This window comes from Ostrea edulis, chromosome 4 (assembly GCF_947568905.1).
Source record: "Ostrea edulis chromosome 4, xbOstEdul1.1, whole genome shotgun sequence".
In the NCBI taxonomy this organism is placed as follows: domain Eukaryota; kingdom Metazoa; phylum Mollusca; class Bivalvia; order Ostreida; family Ostreidae; genus Ostrea; species Ostrea edulis.
In genome coordinates this window covers 79605842-79622532 of record NC_079167.1, presented here as the reverse complement: position 1 = coordinate 79622532, position 16691 = coordinate 79605842, and the positions used below count along the sequence as shown (strand labels likewise).

The 16691-nt window shown below is 34.3% G+C and overlaps 1 long non-coding RNA gene across 2 annotated transcripts; it reads right to left on the bottom strand.

The window, feature by feature from the left end:
* Positions 1-6626: 6626 nt before the first annotated feature.
* LOC125669359 (uncharacterized) lies at positions 6627-12433 on the bottom strand. Of its 2 annotated transcripts, XR_008802658.1 has the most exons (4): positions 12164-12430; positions 8955-9979; positions 8473-8681; positions 6627-7888 (listed from the first exon to the last, which is right to left on the bottom strand). It is a non-coding gene; the product is annotated as an uncharacterized LOC125669359 (long non-coding RNA). The 2 variants fall into 2 exon arrangements; XR_008802659.1 differs by having other exon boundaries at positions 8473-9979; positions 12164-12433.
* Positions 12434-16691: the final 4258 nt, after the last annotated feature.

Here is a 16691-nt window from a genome sequence, read left to right as displayed (position 1 = left end):
GTACTGTTTAGATTTGGTCTTGTTTAGTTCCAAATGTGCCGGAGAGAGAGAGAGAGAGAGGGGGGGTCAGGGAGATAGTGCCCGATGATCTATCGGGGTAATGAGCAAAATCTAGGATGCTGTTTGTTACACCTCTTGGTCCCTTGGATACGGAGTCATCCGTAGTCAAAATCAGTGTTCCAAGAACCGCCTAACAATCGGTATGATACGCCAGAGCTTGTTCTGCGTATGGTCAGTTTTTAAATAGAGGAAAGCTGCTGACAATAAGTTGACGATGCAGGGGTTTCAACAGTCTCGTTTAAAGTCAGTATGTTGCAATTTTTATGGTCGTTATAACGATCTAATTTACCAATACAATTGGATAAAAGGAGCAAAATTCGTGTCCATGGGAATTCCAACAGACTGTTGGAAGACCTGATCACCAAAGACTACGAAGATATTGTCAATGAGGAACCCAGCAGTATACTTCGAGATATTCAATTTTAGGGACTGATCCCGAATTGCTTTCAAGGGATCACAAGAAGAAAATAAAGGTGGCATAGCGTTTAGAATAACGCTCCAAGCAATTTCTTTTCTATAGTGCTTCACAAAATATTATCCTTTGAGAGATAAAGAGCATCAAAATTTCGTACAATATTTCCCTAAATATCGCTTATTACGTAATTAATGGTCTTTTGTTGACATCGTAGGTTGCAGAACGATAAAGAAAACAAATTTGCTTCATTAAAATTTTGTTCTATGGGTCTTTACTAATTGTGTGTTTTTTGAGACATTGTCGAGCTCCTGTACTTTTTACATTAAAGAAATTCGAATGCAATTCAGCTCATCTATGAACTCAACTATACAATCGCTGACAATTTCAAGTTGATATCATCGTAAGAGAACACTCGGGAACAAACTGCTCCTATAAAAAAGCGTTGATATCTTGGGTAATACGCATTTAAACGCAATAAAATTAGGAAAAACACATATTGAGTTCAAGTGAATATCCATCATCCCTAAAAATTTCCACAAAAAGTCGTATTATGATGTTTAGTGTGTGTGTATGGAGACATCACCAGCTATAAATGAAGTACCACAAATTTAAACCTATGATTTGAGCTCATGGCCGTTGCAGTGAGTGTTCTATATTGTGCCAACACCTGACACCAAACGGTGTTTTTAAAGTCGCCTTTCATATGATGGTTGGTTGTACATTGCTTAACGTCCCTATCGAGAATTTTCATATGGAGACATTGCCGGAGAAGGGCTACAAACTTTAGGCCTATACTTGGCGCTTACGGTCTTAAAGCAGGAAGATATCTTTTTCATGCCACACCTGCTGTAACACGAGTTCTCGTTTTTTGCGGTCTCATCCGAAGGACAACCCAATTTAATCGCCTATTATATGTACGACAAGGAAGGGGTACTGAGAACCTATCCTAACCTAGATCCTCTTATATGATGTTGCTATTGTTTGTTTGCCATCCCATCGAAAACATTTCACACCTAGTGAGACGTCATCAGCTGTTGGTGAAGTATAAAATTAGACCTATGCTTAGCTCTCAGGGCCGTAACAATGAGGGTTCTTTGACGTACCAACGCCTGTCGCGACATAGGACACCGTGTTTCAGTCCATCATTCATATGATGTTTGTTTTATAAATACATGTACAATATACTTACGATTACGTTTTTACCATTTTGAATATATTGTTTAATTTTGTTTAGTTTTAACGGCCATTTTAATTGCAAAGGGGATGTATTGTTGTTTATAATTGTTTGCTTTGAAAGAGAAAAATGTCAAGGCTAAATCTGACATCACAATGCACGCTTTATGTCGCCTTGCGTTTCGTTTTCCGCGTTAAATGAATAGGCAGATCCTGTAGAACTGTTATCTCCATATATCCCCCTTTAATATTGAAATGTTACTGGGTGTTTAGCGCAAGGAAAATTTCATAATATATATATATATATATATATATATATATATATATATATATATATATATAAATGAATCATAATCTACCGTACTTAAAAGAATTATGATTATTAATTGGGATACGCCAATGACCATTTCATGCTTTGGTCGGTCCAACTGTCACACCGTATATATATTACGACTAAATAGATGAACGTGTTCACGAGTTTCTTGAAATAAAAATATAAAAACACATCTCTTTAGACTTGCATATTATTAGTATTATAAATGGTTAAATCTTTATGGTTTCTTTACCATCATTTTAACATGATTTTTTCAAGTATATAATTGTATATTTATTTCAACTATTGTATTTTATATCATTTGATTGTACGGCGTGGAACTTTTTTCATGCACATCATGTTTTAGATTTTAGTAATTTTGGTTTACATTATTGATGTTTTTCTAGCATTGTTTTGATATTATCTGTCTTAATGCTATTATAATTTCATTTTACTACTTTTATAACATGCTGTATCATTTTTATTGTGAGCAGCACTTTAGAGTGACTATTTATAGTCATATAGGTCGCTATATAAATAAATATTATTTTTACTATTTTATAAGATAAAATTATTTACGCTTACATTTTTACGACTTTGAATTTGTGAGTTAATTTTGTTGAGTTTTAACTGTCTTTTTTGAATTGCAAACAGGATGTAAATTGTTGTTTATAATTGTTTGATTTGAAAGAGAGAAAAAGTGAAGCTAAATGTGACGTCACAATGCACGCTTTACGTCGCTTGACGGTATATATTCCCCGCGTTAAATAAAAAGTACCGGAATTTGCACCAAAAAAATTAAATAAAAATGAATAAATAAATAGGCTGATCCTGTACCTATCCTCATTTGTCCCCCTTTCTTATTTAAATGTTACTGGACGTTTAACGCATGGGGAATTTCATAAATAAATAATATTTTAAATGAATTATAATTCATTGTATTTAACGGAATTATTAGGTTAGTTTATTGAAACTTTGAGCTATCATTGTGCATAGCCTGATATTTGACCTGTAAGACTGAATTAAAGTATTGCTAAGATCAAAGGAAAATATACCACACCATTCTAGAATTATTCAATACACCGCTATGCGAAGGGTGTCATGACTAATGTCCCAGTTTCTATTTTGGGAACATGGAGGTAAACCCCTTTTCCTAATTTAGGGTGTATAGTGACGTAGCACTGGTTTTTCCATTTCTTACACTGTTAGGGTACACAACGACGGTAAACAACACCGTGTTCACGACACTGTAAATAAATATCCTTGTGTATTATAATACAACAATACAATACAGAGATCTGTATAGCGGCTTTAACAAGTTATCGTAATGTGCTTAACGGCATAAACTGACAGACATAAATACAATAATACAATACAGAGAGCTGTACAGCGGCTTTAACAAGTTATCGTAAGGTACTTAACGGCATAAAATGACAAACATAAATGTGGAACACAACCACACAAGAAATATTTTGACACAAACTTCAAAAACGGACCGCAGATAATTTGTTTTATTTAGCTGACCGTATAAAATATTAATTTTGTGTGAGAACAAGTATCAGTGATGCAGATTAATTTCATTATATGTTGTCTTGTGAATAAAATATCCTCTATTGTCGTCTCATCTTACCTTCCTGGACCATGATTTGAATGACTTGGAATCTGCACTATCTGATGATGCTTGCATATGAGTATTACTAATCACGATCTTGCAGGCCTTGATAAGACAATTTCTCCATGTATTACCATGTACAACTTTGATTCCTTACTGAGGCCCCATTGTACAATCCTGGGCCAAGATTTGGACAAACCTGAATCTGTACTACCTGGGGTGCTTCTGAATCTGTACTACCTGTGGATGCTTGTATTTCAATACGACTAATCATGGTACTGTTACTCTAAAGAAAATATGTTTTTGAGGATATTTCCTTATGTATTGAAATATAAAACTTTGTTCCTCGGGGCTATCATGAGGATGCTTGCAAATCAATAGGATGACCCCTGACATTTTTCATCTTCAAATTTTGCAGCCCTTCAACGGCATAGTGACGTCTCCATATGAGTGAAATATTTTCGAGCGGGACGTTAAACAATATTCAATCAATCAATCTTCACTAGCCAAGGGTGACACTCCACTGATGACTGATGTTTGTTGTGGTGAATATCTTATATAGCTCTTGTAAAACGCAACTTATGCATGTTTGCTGAAAGCGCAATCTAATCAGAATTAGATCCTTGATTCGCTCACTTACTATTGCTAGCTTTGCGTAGTGATAGTAAGTGAACGGATCAAATGATCTAATTCTAATTAGAAAGCGTACTTTTCTAGGTCTCAAGAAAATTGAATTTAACACGTTTGTTGGTAAATGTTTACTCAAGAAATTATAAATATACATACTTTTATAATTGTTAAAGAATATCTGTAAAAAGAAAAAAAAATATATAAGGATTTATTTGAATTTATCCTTGTTTTAAATTATATCGATCACCTTCGGTACAATGTAATCCCAGACGAACATCGAAATGACTTTATATGATCAGGATTGGATGAAACAATGCTTCAAACCTTGTTTCCATTGTCAAAACAAACAAAATACGTTTTTAATAAGAATCATTAATACAATTAGAAATACTTCTTATAAAAATATGTTTCTATTTTTTAAAATATTACATAGAATATCAATCCCGTACAAACGCATATCCTCTTAAAACTTGCATATCATATAACCTACCGCTTCAGGCGGCCAGTAATAATATACTTACCCAGATCCTGTGAGCATTGTAGATTTGCAGACGTCAGACGGCTTATTCGAGTGTGACACTACAGTATCGTAAATATGCCTAGAATCTGACTTTATTGTAAAGTTTATGATTTATCTAAATCTTATGAACATTGATTAAATTTTAAGGAGCATTTATAGTTTTCGCTTTATTATGAATGTTAGAAATATGTGTATTCCTTTTGATTAATGTTCTACAAATTCCACATAATGAATACAGGTGATATAAATTTTTCGGTTTTACATGCGTGTATCAATTCCCAGTATCTTTAAGCATACACTAGCTTCCAAGGTACATGTATCACACCATTCAGACAATTAAAATTGATGCCAAAGTACGTATCGAAAATGTTTCTTGTCTCGTCTGCCGACAGTGAATAATCAAAACTGTACACAGCATTTTCCCATTTCCCCCCACCAGCACAGACAAAACTACCTTCAGATCAGATGTATGTAAACAGCCCGAGTGCACCTCGATAGTTGCGAACATCCAATAGTTCCTTAGTATACAATTGAATTTACATATCGTAATCAGGAGTACACAAATTAAGAGAAAATGATAAGGGGAAATGAGAAAAATCGCATATGGAAATATTGATTGTTAACTGTTTTACGTCCCGTCGAGAATTGTTCACTCAGACTGAAACGTCACCAGCTGTAGGTGAGGTACCACATTTAAACCTATGTTTAGCGTACAGGGCAGTGAAGATTCTTTAACGTGACAACGCCTGTCGCAACACGGAACCTTTGTTTGCAAAGCCCTAGCCGAAAGGAGCAATCATTATCTATTTTTACGTCTTAGGTTTGAATCAGCCATGGTAAGAACGAGACTCGAACTCAAGACGTATCGGTTACGAAGTGATCGCTGTACCACTGATATACCGCGAACACAAACGCGTGAAAAGAAATATTCGTGTAAATTTACACTCTAAATGGAACTACAATGCGAGTTCATTTTTATATTGAAAGTGTGATGGCAAATTTTAGATAATGTCTGATCTTTATCAATGAATAATTACATCAAAAAGGGTTTTTATGAATGTAGATTGTCAGCTATTTCTTAACCAATTGGCGGATTTGTCCAAAGGGTGTTATGGGGTTACAACCTAATACCCTTCTGTTTGAACATCTTTAACAAATATTGTCTCTTTCTTAATTTGTCATTTTGGGCTTAACTTTCCTCCATGGGAAGAAAGAAATACAAATTTGTTACAACTCATTGCCCTTATATGAAAACAATTCTAGGTCATTCTAGACATTTTTCTAGGTCTGCCCATGTAACCAATCTCTTAGATATACTTAAAATGTTACTATTTTTCGCGTGAAATATACCGTGAAACTTCTTTCACATAAAATTCGCAGTCAAATTTTAGCGTAAATTTCAGGTTAATTGCTTTTCTTTTGAAAGTTTTAACGTGAATCGTTATTCACGTGAAATTCGCGTGAAATTGTTCTAGGTGAATTTTGCATAAATCACTTTTCACGTGAAATTAGTGTGAATCTCTTTATGTGAAATTCATTTGAAAATCTTAATGTGAATGTCACGTGAATTGCTGTTCATGTGAATTCATGTGAATATTCTAGCGTTAATTTCACGTAAAAGGTTCACAAGAATTTTACATGAACAGCAATGTACGTGCACTTAATGTGAAGAACAGTTGCCTGTATATACATGTTCTATTTAAAGATTTTGTACAATAAACCTTTTGATGACGCCTTTTCATACAAAGAATGATCGAGTTAAATATCCTATAAGGAATGAAGAAATATTACGCAAGATACACGTTGTAAACAGCAATGCACGTTCCTTCTGTGCTATGTGAAAATATTCCAAACTTTTTGGACAATTTTGAGACTTGTTGTCCACATAAGACTCAGTTACATATTACTTGTTCAAATATATTTTTTTCACAATCTGTAGATACATCGTATAGTAAAAATATCATTGTTCTTTAAACAAACTATTACATAAAACTGAGTTACATGTTACTTGTTAAAAAAAAGATTTTTTTAACAATCTGTACATATATCTTATAGTAAAAATATTCCTCTTCAAACAAAATATTATATAAAACTCAGTTACATATTACTTGTTCAAAAAGATTTATTTCACAATCTGTAGATACATCGTATAATAAAAATACCATTGTTCTTTAAACAAACTATTACATATAACTGAGTTACATGTTACTTGTTCAAAACATGTATTTCATAATATGTGGTTACATCGTATAGTATAGTAAAAATACTTGCGCTTCAAACAAAACATTACATAATAGTGATCACTGTTCAGGCATGATTCTCCTTTTGACTGGATTGATGTCTTCTATTAAGATTATGTATAAGACAAGTAAATATACTAAATATGAAAATAACAAACAAGTGGATTTTTATGATGACTGGGAGTTCTGGAAAAGTTTATTTACATAACTCTCTCTCTCTCTCTCTCTCTCTCTCTCTCTCTCTCTCTCTCTCTATCTCTCTCTCTCTCTCAATACCTTTTTGGAAACTTAACAAATACAATAAATTATTTTTAGAAAGGAATAAAAGCATTCTCGTTTGATTTGCACCTTACAGGTAATATAAACACACGCAAACGCACAAAATAAATATATTCTCGACAGGATGTAAAATAAACAAACAAAATGAATATTTATACAGAAATGATGCCGGTTGTAGTTATGATAAGGATGGACATAACTGTTACTTACACCCGACTGTCACATCCACGAAAAGGATATTTTTGTTTTGCACAGGACCACAAGTTTGGTATCATATCTGATTTGATACAACTACAACTTTTGGTAACTTTTATTGTGAAAAAATATAACATAGCTTGTATATGAATTGCATAAATCGCTAAACATCAACAAGTGGCGATGATTGGTATTCTACCGGCGATATACTATATTTGTCATAATATAATAGTCTTTATTGCTATGTCAAAATATTGCGTTTGATAAGGATTAAGATCAAACGACATCTGTGTGGAGCTTCGTTTTGGATGGGGTCCATCACACAAAGTTTGAAAAATTCCCTTCAAGTGGTATAAGTTTCCTTGAGTTCTTCGGGATATCCTTATTAATGATCACATCATAGTGGTCTATACCTAGGTTTTCAAAGTAATTAACTGTTGACATATGTCACCTATGAAAGTAAAACAAACACATCGTAGTTATAAGTCAGATATGACAGAATATGCTTCAAAGAATTAATAAATGACAAAATTGTGACAATGGGTTAGAATCGCAATCTACAATTAATATACTGCTAGTTTCATTTCAGGTACTGCTATGTCCAAAGGTCCGCGTTTGCCCTTCTCTTAAGAGTGCATGTTTAATAGGATTTATGAGATTGATCACTGTGCGTTATCTTCACTTGTTTATTAAATCAATATCGATGTTTTACCCAATATTTTCCAAATTAACTGGATAGAATCGGCTTTACGGGTAATCTCATAATAGGATAATCTGATCTAAATAACCATAAACATGCATGAAAAGATCAAGATCAATCTCGTAACTCCTATAAGGAATAAAAAATATAGAGTTGGGCAAACACGGACACAATGAAATACCAGCGGTGAGATCATGTGCCTGGAACAAGTAAACATCCCCTGTCTACCAGCCACACGTGTGTCATTAGATTTACAGTATTTCCATCAACGATCTATATACCTAGAACAAAGTAATAACCATGCTTAATGAAACTGAATTGCAATATCTTCTTACCTCACAATAGCGATACAAATATTCAAGTATCGATGAGGGTTACTGATCGCTAACGAAGCCGTCAATACCACTAAACCAAGTCTTTGGAGAGAGTTGTAGTAAAGGTTCCCGAAAAAGCACCTCTCTGCATTTCACGCTATAATTGCAACACGCCATCTGATTGATGCACCTTATTTTCTTTGAAAGGGATTTGGATGTACATTCGCAAACTGAAATTACAAATATTCTGCTTTAGATTATTAGTTACCTGATTTGTAAGTGATCTAATATGGTTTATACGTAGTCAGCAAATTCAACAATTTCATTTTTCGGTGTGAAAACGTCTGATACTACCAACGGCAATTTTGAATTCTATACAAATCAAGGACAGTAACTTTTATACTGATTATGTAGGCAATATCAATGGTGGTTATGTGACTGCAGTCAAAATAATTTACATCCTGATATTAGCAGAAGATAAGATATCGATGTATATTACTCACTATTACTCTCATTGTTGCCTCTTTGAGCATTCGCGCATCTTCGTCCAATTTCTTTAACTTCGTTTTATTCTCATCCTTGGAAGATGTCAGACATGAAAATCTCAAAGGGGTTTTGAGATTATATCGCTCTCGCTGAAAGCGTCTTGTTCCAATTGCAATAGCTTGTTGTTATTCTTACTGTTCCATGATACTTTCATATTGTTGCTCTATATATATTTTTTTTTCTTCACTTTCTTCATATCACCATTGTCTTTCTGGATCTTTTCAATGCTGCACAAGTGAACCATTTCCCCATGTTTCGAACGAGGAATAACGATTACATGAAACATATTAGACTACATTCATTTGAAATCTCCAACAAACACGGCACCACCTCTCTTACAATTAAAATAAATAAATGAAAGGTGAAGATAATGAACAGTCTCATAACTCCTATAAGCAATACAAAGTAGATAGTTGGGCAACCACGGACCCCTGGACACACCAGGGTTGGGATCAGGTGTCTAGGAGGAGTAAGCATCACCTGTCGACCAGTGACACCCGCCGTGAGCCCTATATCCTGATCAGGTAAACGGAGATACCCTTAGTCAAAATCAGTGTGCCAAGAACGGCATAACAATCGGTATGAAACATGTCAAACAGCATTTGACTCAATGATAGGTTGTAATGACGAACTAGATCGTAGATAAATATGATATAAAATAATTGAATGCAATCAAACGTCATTTTCTCAATGACATTCTCTTACAGTACTTTCTTTTTGCTCATTCGCCTTTCGCAGACATTTATCTTATTTCTTTTATTCTTCCTTCGCTTCGTAAATCCCCAAAACAAACTCCCATTTTTACGTTTCTAACTTGATTACACAACTGTTCTAATATACCAACAACTACTTTAGAATTTGAATTGTTTTCAATACATGAAAATGTTGGGGAAAATGATCCAGCTGGCAGCATGATTAAAAGCAATAGAAGTATATATATATCATGTTGAATCGTCTTCCAAACGGCAGCATCATTTCGATTCTGAAAAAGAAACAACTAGAAATTAGTGTTGGTACTGTATATAAAGCTCGATCTAAAACACATTATGACAATCACACTATCCTTTGTCTATATAAGACCATATGATACTACTATTCAACTCTTCGTGTTTCAGAGAGTGGTAGATGTCGTGAACGTTGGTTCAAATGTTCTTGAAAAACACGAACATGCATGAACGTGTGTCATGAAAAAGCGAATGCCTAGACGGCGTAATACTAAGAAAGGAAAAATAATGCATTGGCTCAATCAGAGATCGAACCCGGAACCCCTAAATTACTCGTTAGCTTCAGGGGGTGGGGGTGGAAATAATGTTGCGTTTAATTTTTAACTAGATTTAGTTTAAACATATCTTATTATGTATAACATAAAATAAGATTAGGCAACAGGCAGATCCTATATATAAGCCTTTTCCCATATGGTACAAGGTCACTACATGTTATAAATACACACTTAGCTGCTTGAATAAAAGTAATAGCGATATTAAGAAGGTATATAGCCATCGCATGTATACATATATAACATATCACTAATAAGTGACATAATCATCTTTGGAATGACAAAAAGATGAAATACAATTTAATAATAATCTTTTATTTATTATATTAATAAAAAATATCATTTGATAATTCTAGTCAGATATACATAGAGTAACGTTTTAACGACGACATCATAAACGTTTCACTGAGAAAGACGATAAGATAGAGAGGTTGAGTTATCGGAGTCGTACGACTTAATAATGTTCAGAATATATTTCAAGATTTTATAATCACCAAAATATCTCTGCAGATCGATGAATCAATTTTTAATCTAACATAATACATGTAGTTTTGTAACAATGCATTTGATTATTTATTCACTTACCGTCTTTCAAACCATTATCACGATTTGTGTTGTAGCGAGGGATGCGTTGCAAGGAAATTAACCGATGGGGACGGTCATTAGAATATAAAGTACTAAATCCTAATACATATCTTTTGTTGGAAAAAAATGTATATAAGAATCTGAGAGGAAATTCTAATCAAAAGTAGCATGTACATACAAAATGAACATTCAGTGTAAAGTTTTCAAAATCCAGTCACCCTGAACATCATATTTGTTTGAGGAGCTCACGATTTCAATACTGTTATCGGAAGTAGCCAAACAATAAAAATTAATAAAATAGATAAATGAAAAATTAATAGCTCATGATCCCGTGGGTATCCCAGTTAGAATAGGCCCTCAGTATCCCTTGTTTGTCGTATGAGACGATTAAATGGGACGGTCCTTCGGATGAGACCGCAAAAACCGAGGCCCCGTGTCACAACTGGTGTGGTATGATAAAGATCCCTCCCTGCACAAAGGCCGTAAGCGCCGATCATAGTAGGTCTAAATTTTGCAGCCTTTCACCGGCAAAGAGGACGTCTCCATATGAGTGAAAGATTCTCAAGAAGAACGTTGAATATTCAATCAATCAATCAATCAATAATAGCTAATGAGATAGAAAATGCAATTAGACAATATGTTCAAGGTGTATTCAATAACATTTTAGAGAATGTAATTTTACAGACTAAATAAAATTTGTTGTGTTTTTTATTACTTGTACTTGCACATAGAATTCGTTTTGCAATCACAAGCAACATACAGTAAAAACTGAATAATCCGACATCTGTTTAATATATTTCTCTACTCATTCTGACCTTTATTTCATTCGCAAGTTCATATTTAATTGCTTTTTACAGTGTTTATTTCGACATCTGTGAATTAGGTGTAATAAAACATTTCTCTCCCGATGCATCATGCGGAATGAGACAAGTTTCACCGTACATTAATATTCAACAACATGTATATAATATTTACAACTTGATTTACCACAACATATCATAATCTTGAAACAAACATCATCGATATGCATGATTACCGCCTGGTTGTAAAATAAAAACCCGTAGTTCTTGGAATAATTCCCCATTTAAAACGCAATCTAGGCCCGACTTTTTGCGTTAATTCTTTGACTAACTGGATTTACATGAATTTATTTAATACACGAAAAAAGACTTCTGAATTTTTGCATGAATGAAGCTAATTTTCTGGTACATTGATTCTCTAAATTCTAAATATATTTTTTGTGTGATGAATTATTTTTTGATATTTCAAGACTAAAATATAAACTTGAAATACAGATATTCTTACCTGGTTTCTCACCAAATCAATCCTTGTCTTTTAATTTTCAATAACGAAACCAAAGTATTTCAACCTTGGTTTCTAAAGAGGGAGCGTGTCTTCGTCTTTAAGCTGACCAGTGCATATACAATCGCATGGACTGATATCAGAGTATTTGTATAACAATCTCGCAAAAGCTTTTAAGATATGATGTAACACAGCTTTAAACATAGCGGCGTGGTGTAAATATAGAACATACCAAAGGAGGGGAAATTATGAACTATTTATAGAATATTTTCAGTTTCCAACAACAAAATTCTCTCAGGTGTACAGTCCTTGTGCTACACGTGTACAAAATGCTAAAGAGTTATCGCGGGGTCTCTAGAAAAATGGAAAAACCAGTGCTATTTACGTCTAAGGTATGGGGACAACCATACTAATCCTTATAATATTAGGGCACATGACAACGGTAAGCAACACCTTGTTTATTACATCATAAATAAATCTCCTCTATGCACTGGTCTCTTGTTAAATACAAGGCTAACGCATGTAACATGCTGTACTATAAAATATGCCTAAAATTTAAGTAAAGTTAACTATGTATTGCTCAGAAAGTTACACATGGAAGCAAAAATACATTTCAAATGATAGCAATGATATTTCAATTGCTGTTGTAGTTCAATTAAACGGTTTAAAAAACGTGAAACATTAAACGGTTCGGTCACTATTACATTCCAAATCATTCATAAGAGACATTTAACAATTTGATACAATGGTTTTAAAGTAATTATTTTGATGAAAATCGTCCTTTACTACAAACCGTTCGATTTATCAGGTTCTTACTATTCGATACTATCATTCAAATAATTTTCAATAATTTAAGTTATGGGGAAAATGATTTAGAAATTTATTTCAAAATCAAGGATTATCTCCCTCATGCATAGCTCTTATCCTTAGACGAATTTAACTCCACCTTTTTCACTCTGTTTTTCCCTATAATAGCTCTAGCAAGTTTATTGTTATTTCCGATTTCGAACATTTCGGTTGAGCATCACTGAAGAGACGTTGGTTGTTGAAATACGCATCTCGTGCATCATAATTGGTGCCGTATAAGTTTTATATTAGAACACCTTCTAATCACTTATATATGCATTTCAGATGGAGATTTCCTTATGAAATGAGAGTTTATCTTGTAAGTGAACAATTCCTGTTGGTGTTCGATTTAGATGGATTTTGACTGCGGATAACTCCGTTTACCTGATCAGGATATGGGGCTCACGGCGGGTGTGACCGGTCAACAGGGGATGTTTACTCCTCCTAGGCACCTGATCCCACCTCTGCTGTGTCCAGGGGTCCGTGTTTGCCCAACTATCTATTTTGTATTGCTTGTAGGAGTTATGAGATTGATCACTGTTCGTCATCTTCACCTTGCATCCAAAGACTCATAATCGGACTGCTAAGTTAATGAAATGACCGCATTTGGCAGTGATATACACGTTTGTCTAACACAATTTGGTGGGAAAAATTTACAAACTTCTTTTGATATGTGAAAAATACACCTTTTTATCAATTGACATTTAAGAAGAAAAATGCTTGGGTTTTCCTCAATATTGTCACATATTACCATTCGGGACAAAATCTATATATATTAAAAATTAAAATTTATTCTAAATCATCGGATAAAGTCTCACACATATGCCTCATAGCATCTGATCTCATAAATTCAGTGTTCTCAAATGATTCCAAAGGCATTCTCATTCGTCAGAAATATGTATCATCATCTCAAATCAAATCCAAGTAAAATGAAATCAGTCACTTAATTTTCCGTTCAAATGATGACTTCCATGGCACAATATTTTATCTCCTAAAATTGTCTGTTGTCTGGGTTTTTTTAAAATCACTAATACATAGTATCTCCACTTACCTACCAATTAAAAAAAACACTTCAATTTCGGAAGATAAAATATTGCGCCATGGAAGTCATCATTTGAACGGAAAATTTAGTTATAGTTTATTTTATGGAATTTACATACGTAGACGGTAAGTAACACAGCATTAATAGCGATACAGAGTTGGTTCAATAGTCACTGTCACCTACGAGCACATTAATTGCTAGAATCGGCGGAAGCTGAACGTAAATTCCAGACACGAATTATGAAGAACTACTCCGAGATTCGATAAAGGTACCAGTCCAAATATTTAGCTGAGTCGAATAACATGCAGGCAATATTAGGGTGTCCGAAAATGACAAAGCCGGTGAAAGGGGGCGGTACCCACAAGAGCTTGCTCAATATTTTGCATAAGTAATAATAATTTTGAAATACACATGTATTAGTGTAGCTTAAGAAGTATAATGAAAAAGTGGAATCTGAGGATCACCTCCCGTTTTCTCTGCAATTTTGCAAGAAATATAATTTCTACTTTCCTTGTTCATAATAAGCCTTTTGATTTAACAAAATTATGACCTTGTCATAATTTCAATACATAAAGTATCCCAAGCTACGCGATCTCTTCCGACGCACGTGGTCTTTATAACTTACACTACGTGCTTCAAAACGTGCCCCCAAAACATGTGCTTGCAATCGTTGTAGAAGGATATTGCAGAATAAGGAATGACATATATATATATGATACTGCATCGGTATTTTGACAGAAGCGCAAATGGGTGTGATGAAGCTCCAGCATACATGTAAATATTGCATAACCCAATTTGTTCTGAATACTTCATTAGCCGATAGGTGTCTTTGATTCAAAGACTGTTCAACCTTAATAATTCAGTCCGTTTTTATTACTTTGTATGCGAAAATAACTCCTAATTTTGAATGTAAAAGTAACTGAAAATCAACATTGTCAGAAAGGGCATTGCATGGTAATCCAAGCTCCTTCAGTTCGTCTATCTTCGATGAACTCCTGCTTTATACCAGCGTATGTACACCAACTGCATATCTATGATAACTGCAACTGGGTACAGCGTGCTACCCTACAGAGTGGTAACGTGTCAGAATCTTATAGAAACACAACTTTAATTTTCGTCTGGTCTCAACCTCCCATATGTATGAAGTAAGGCAATTATATGACCGATACTTAAGAACGTTTTTCAGACGCTAGAATACCTGTGAGCTACAGAGGCCTTAGTCTATTTTTCTGTGTCAGTAAAATCTACATTGCATTCATCAACCACAGTATTACGATGCACTTAGACAATGGAATATTAGCCGATTAGCAAAACGTGTTCAGGATACACAGATCGTGTAAAGATCACATGCATGTACACGCTGAACTATGCAGTTCGGAATACAAAATCATTATTCGTTTAACGACTTACGAAAATGTTTCGATTTTATTGACAGAGACAGGCTATACAAATTACTAGTATATAGCATCGATGGCAAAGTGTCACAATTCTGAGAAGAGTATTTAACAAATTTCAAAATCGAGTGTGCGAATAAATGGAAAGGTTTCGGATTGGTTCCCATGCAACAATGGAGTAAACAGAGTGATCAGTTATCGCCCACATTGTTCTCGGTTTTTCCTTAATGAGCTTGTACAGGGCATGAACGAACTGAACCTTGGTATTGATCTTGGAGGCAAACACCTAGAAATTTCAGAGCTTCAAATGATTTCGTTTGTTGGTAATGCTACATGTAGGTAGGTAATCAAATATTGATTTTTGTATCTATCAATTCAATATCGTAAATATGAATGATCAATATAAAATAAAAAGCTATAATTGCTCTAAATGTAAAAGGAGCTCTTTAGTGCGAAAGGTAAAGATGATCAACAGTAATCTCATAACTCTTAGAGTTTGGGAAACACGGACCCTGAATATACCAGAGATGGAATCAGGTGCCTAGGAGGAGTAAGCATCCCCTGTCGACCGGTCACACCCACCATGAGCCATATATCTTGATCAGGTAAACGGAGTTATCCATAGTCAAAATTATTGTGCCAAGAACAGCCCAACAATCGGTATGAAACAAGTCCGACAGTGTTTGACTCAATGGTAGGTTATATTGGCAAACTAAATCGTTATAACGACCATAGAATTTGCGAAATGCTGACCTTAAACGAGAATGTTGGAACCCCTGGACCATCAACTTGTTTGTCAATAGCCTGCCTCGATTTATAAACTGATCATACGCAGAACAATGTTACAACATGTGTATTAAGTTTCTGTTAGAAAAACATGCATTTGGTCCACGCATTGTAGTTCCCTTTCGAAGGACAACAACTTGTTACTCACATAAACCTCTTAGACGAAAGGACAAATTTAGAATACGATACTAAGCACTCGTCGTACGCCATGACAAACGACTCGTTGACGCGAAGTTTTATCATAAATGCATACATTGAACTTTGACATTGATGGGTAACTATAGAAGTACAGTAAAACTCTGATATAGCGAATTTCTGGGGACCCTCTATAAAAATTCGCTATAAGCGTAAGTCGCTATACGTTTATAGCGAATTCATAATTCAAATATAACGAATTCGTTATATAACTGATTTGTTCTACATGTATATCAATTGTAGAAGAAAGCTGCAATCGATATACTTA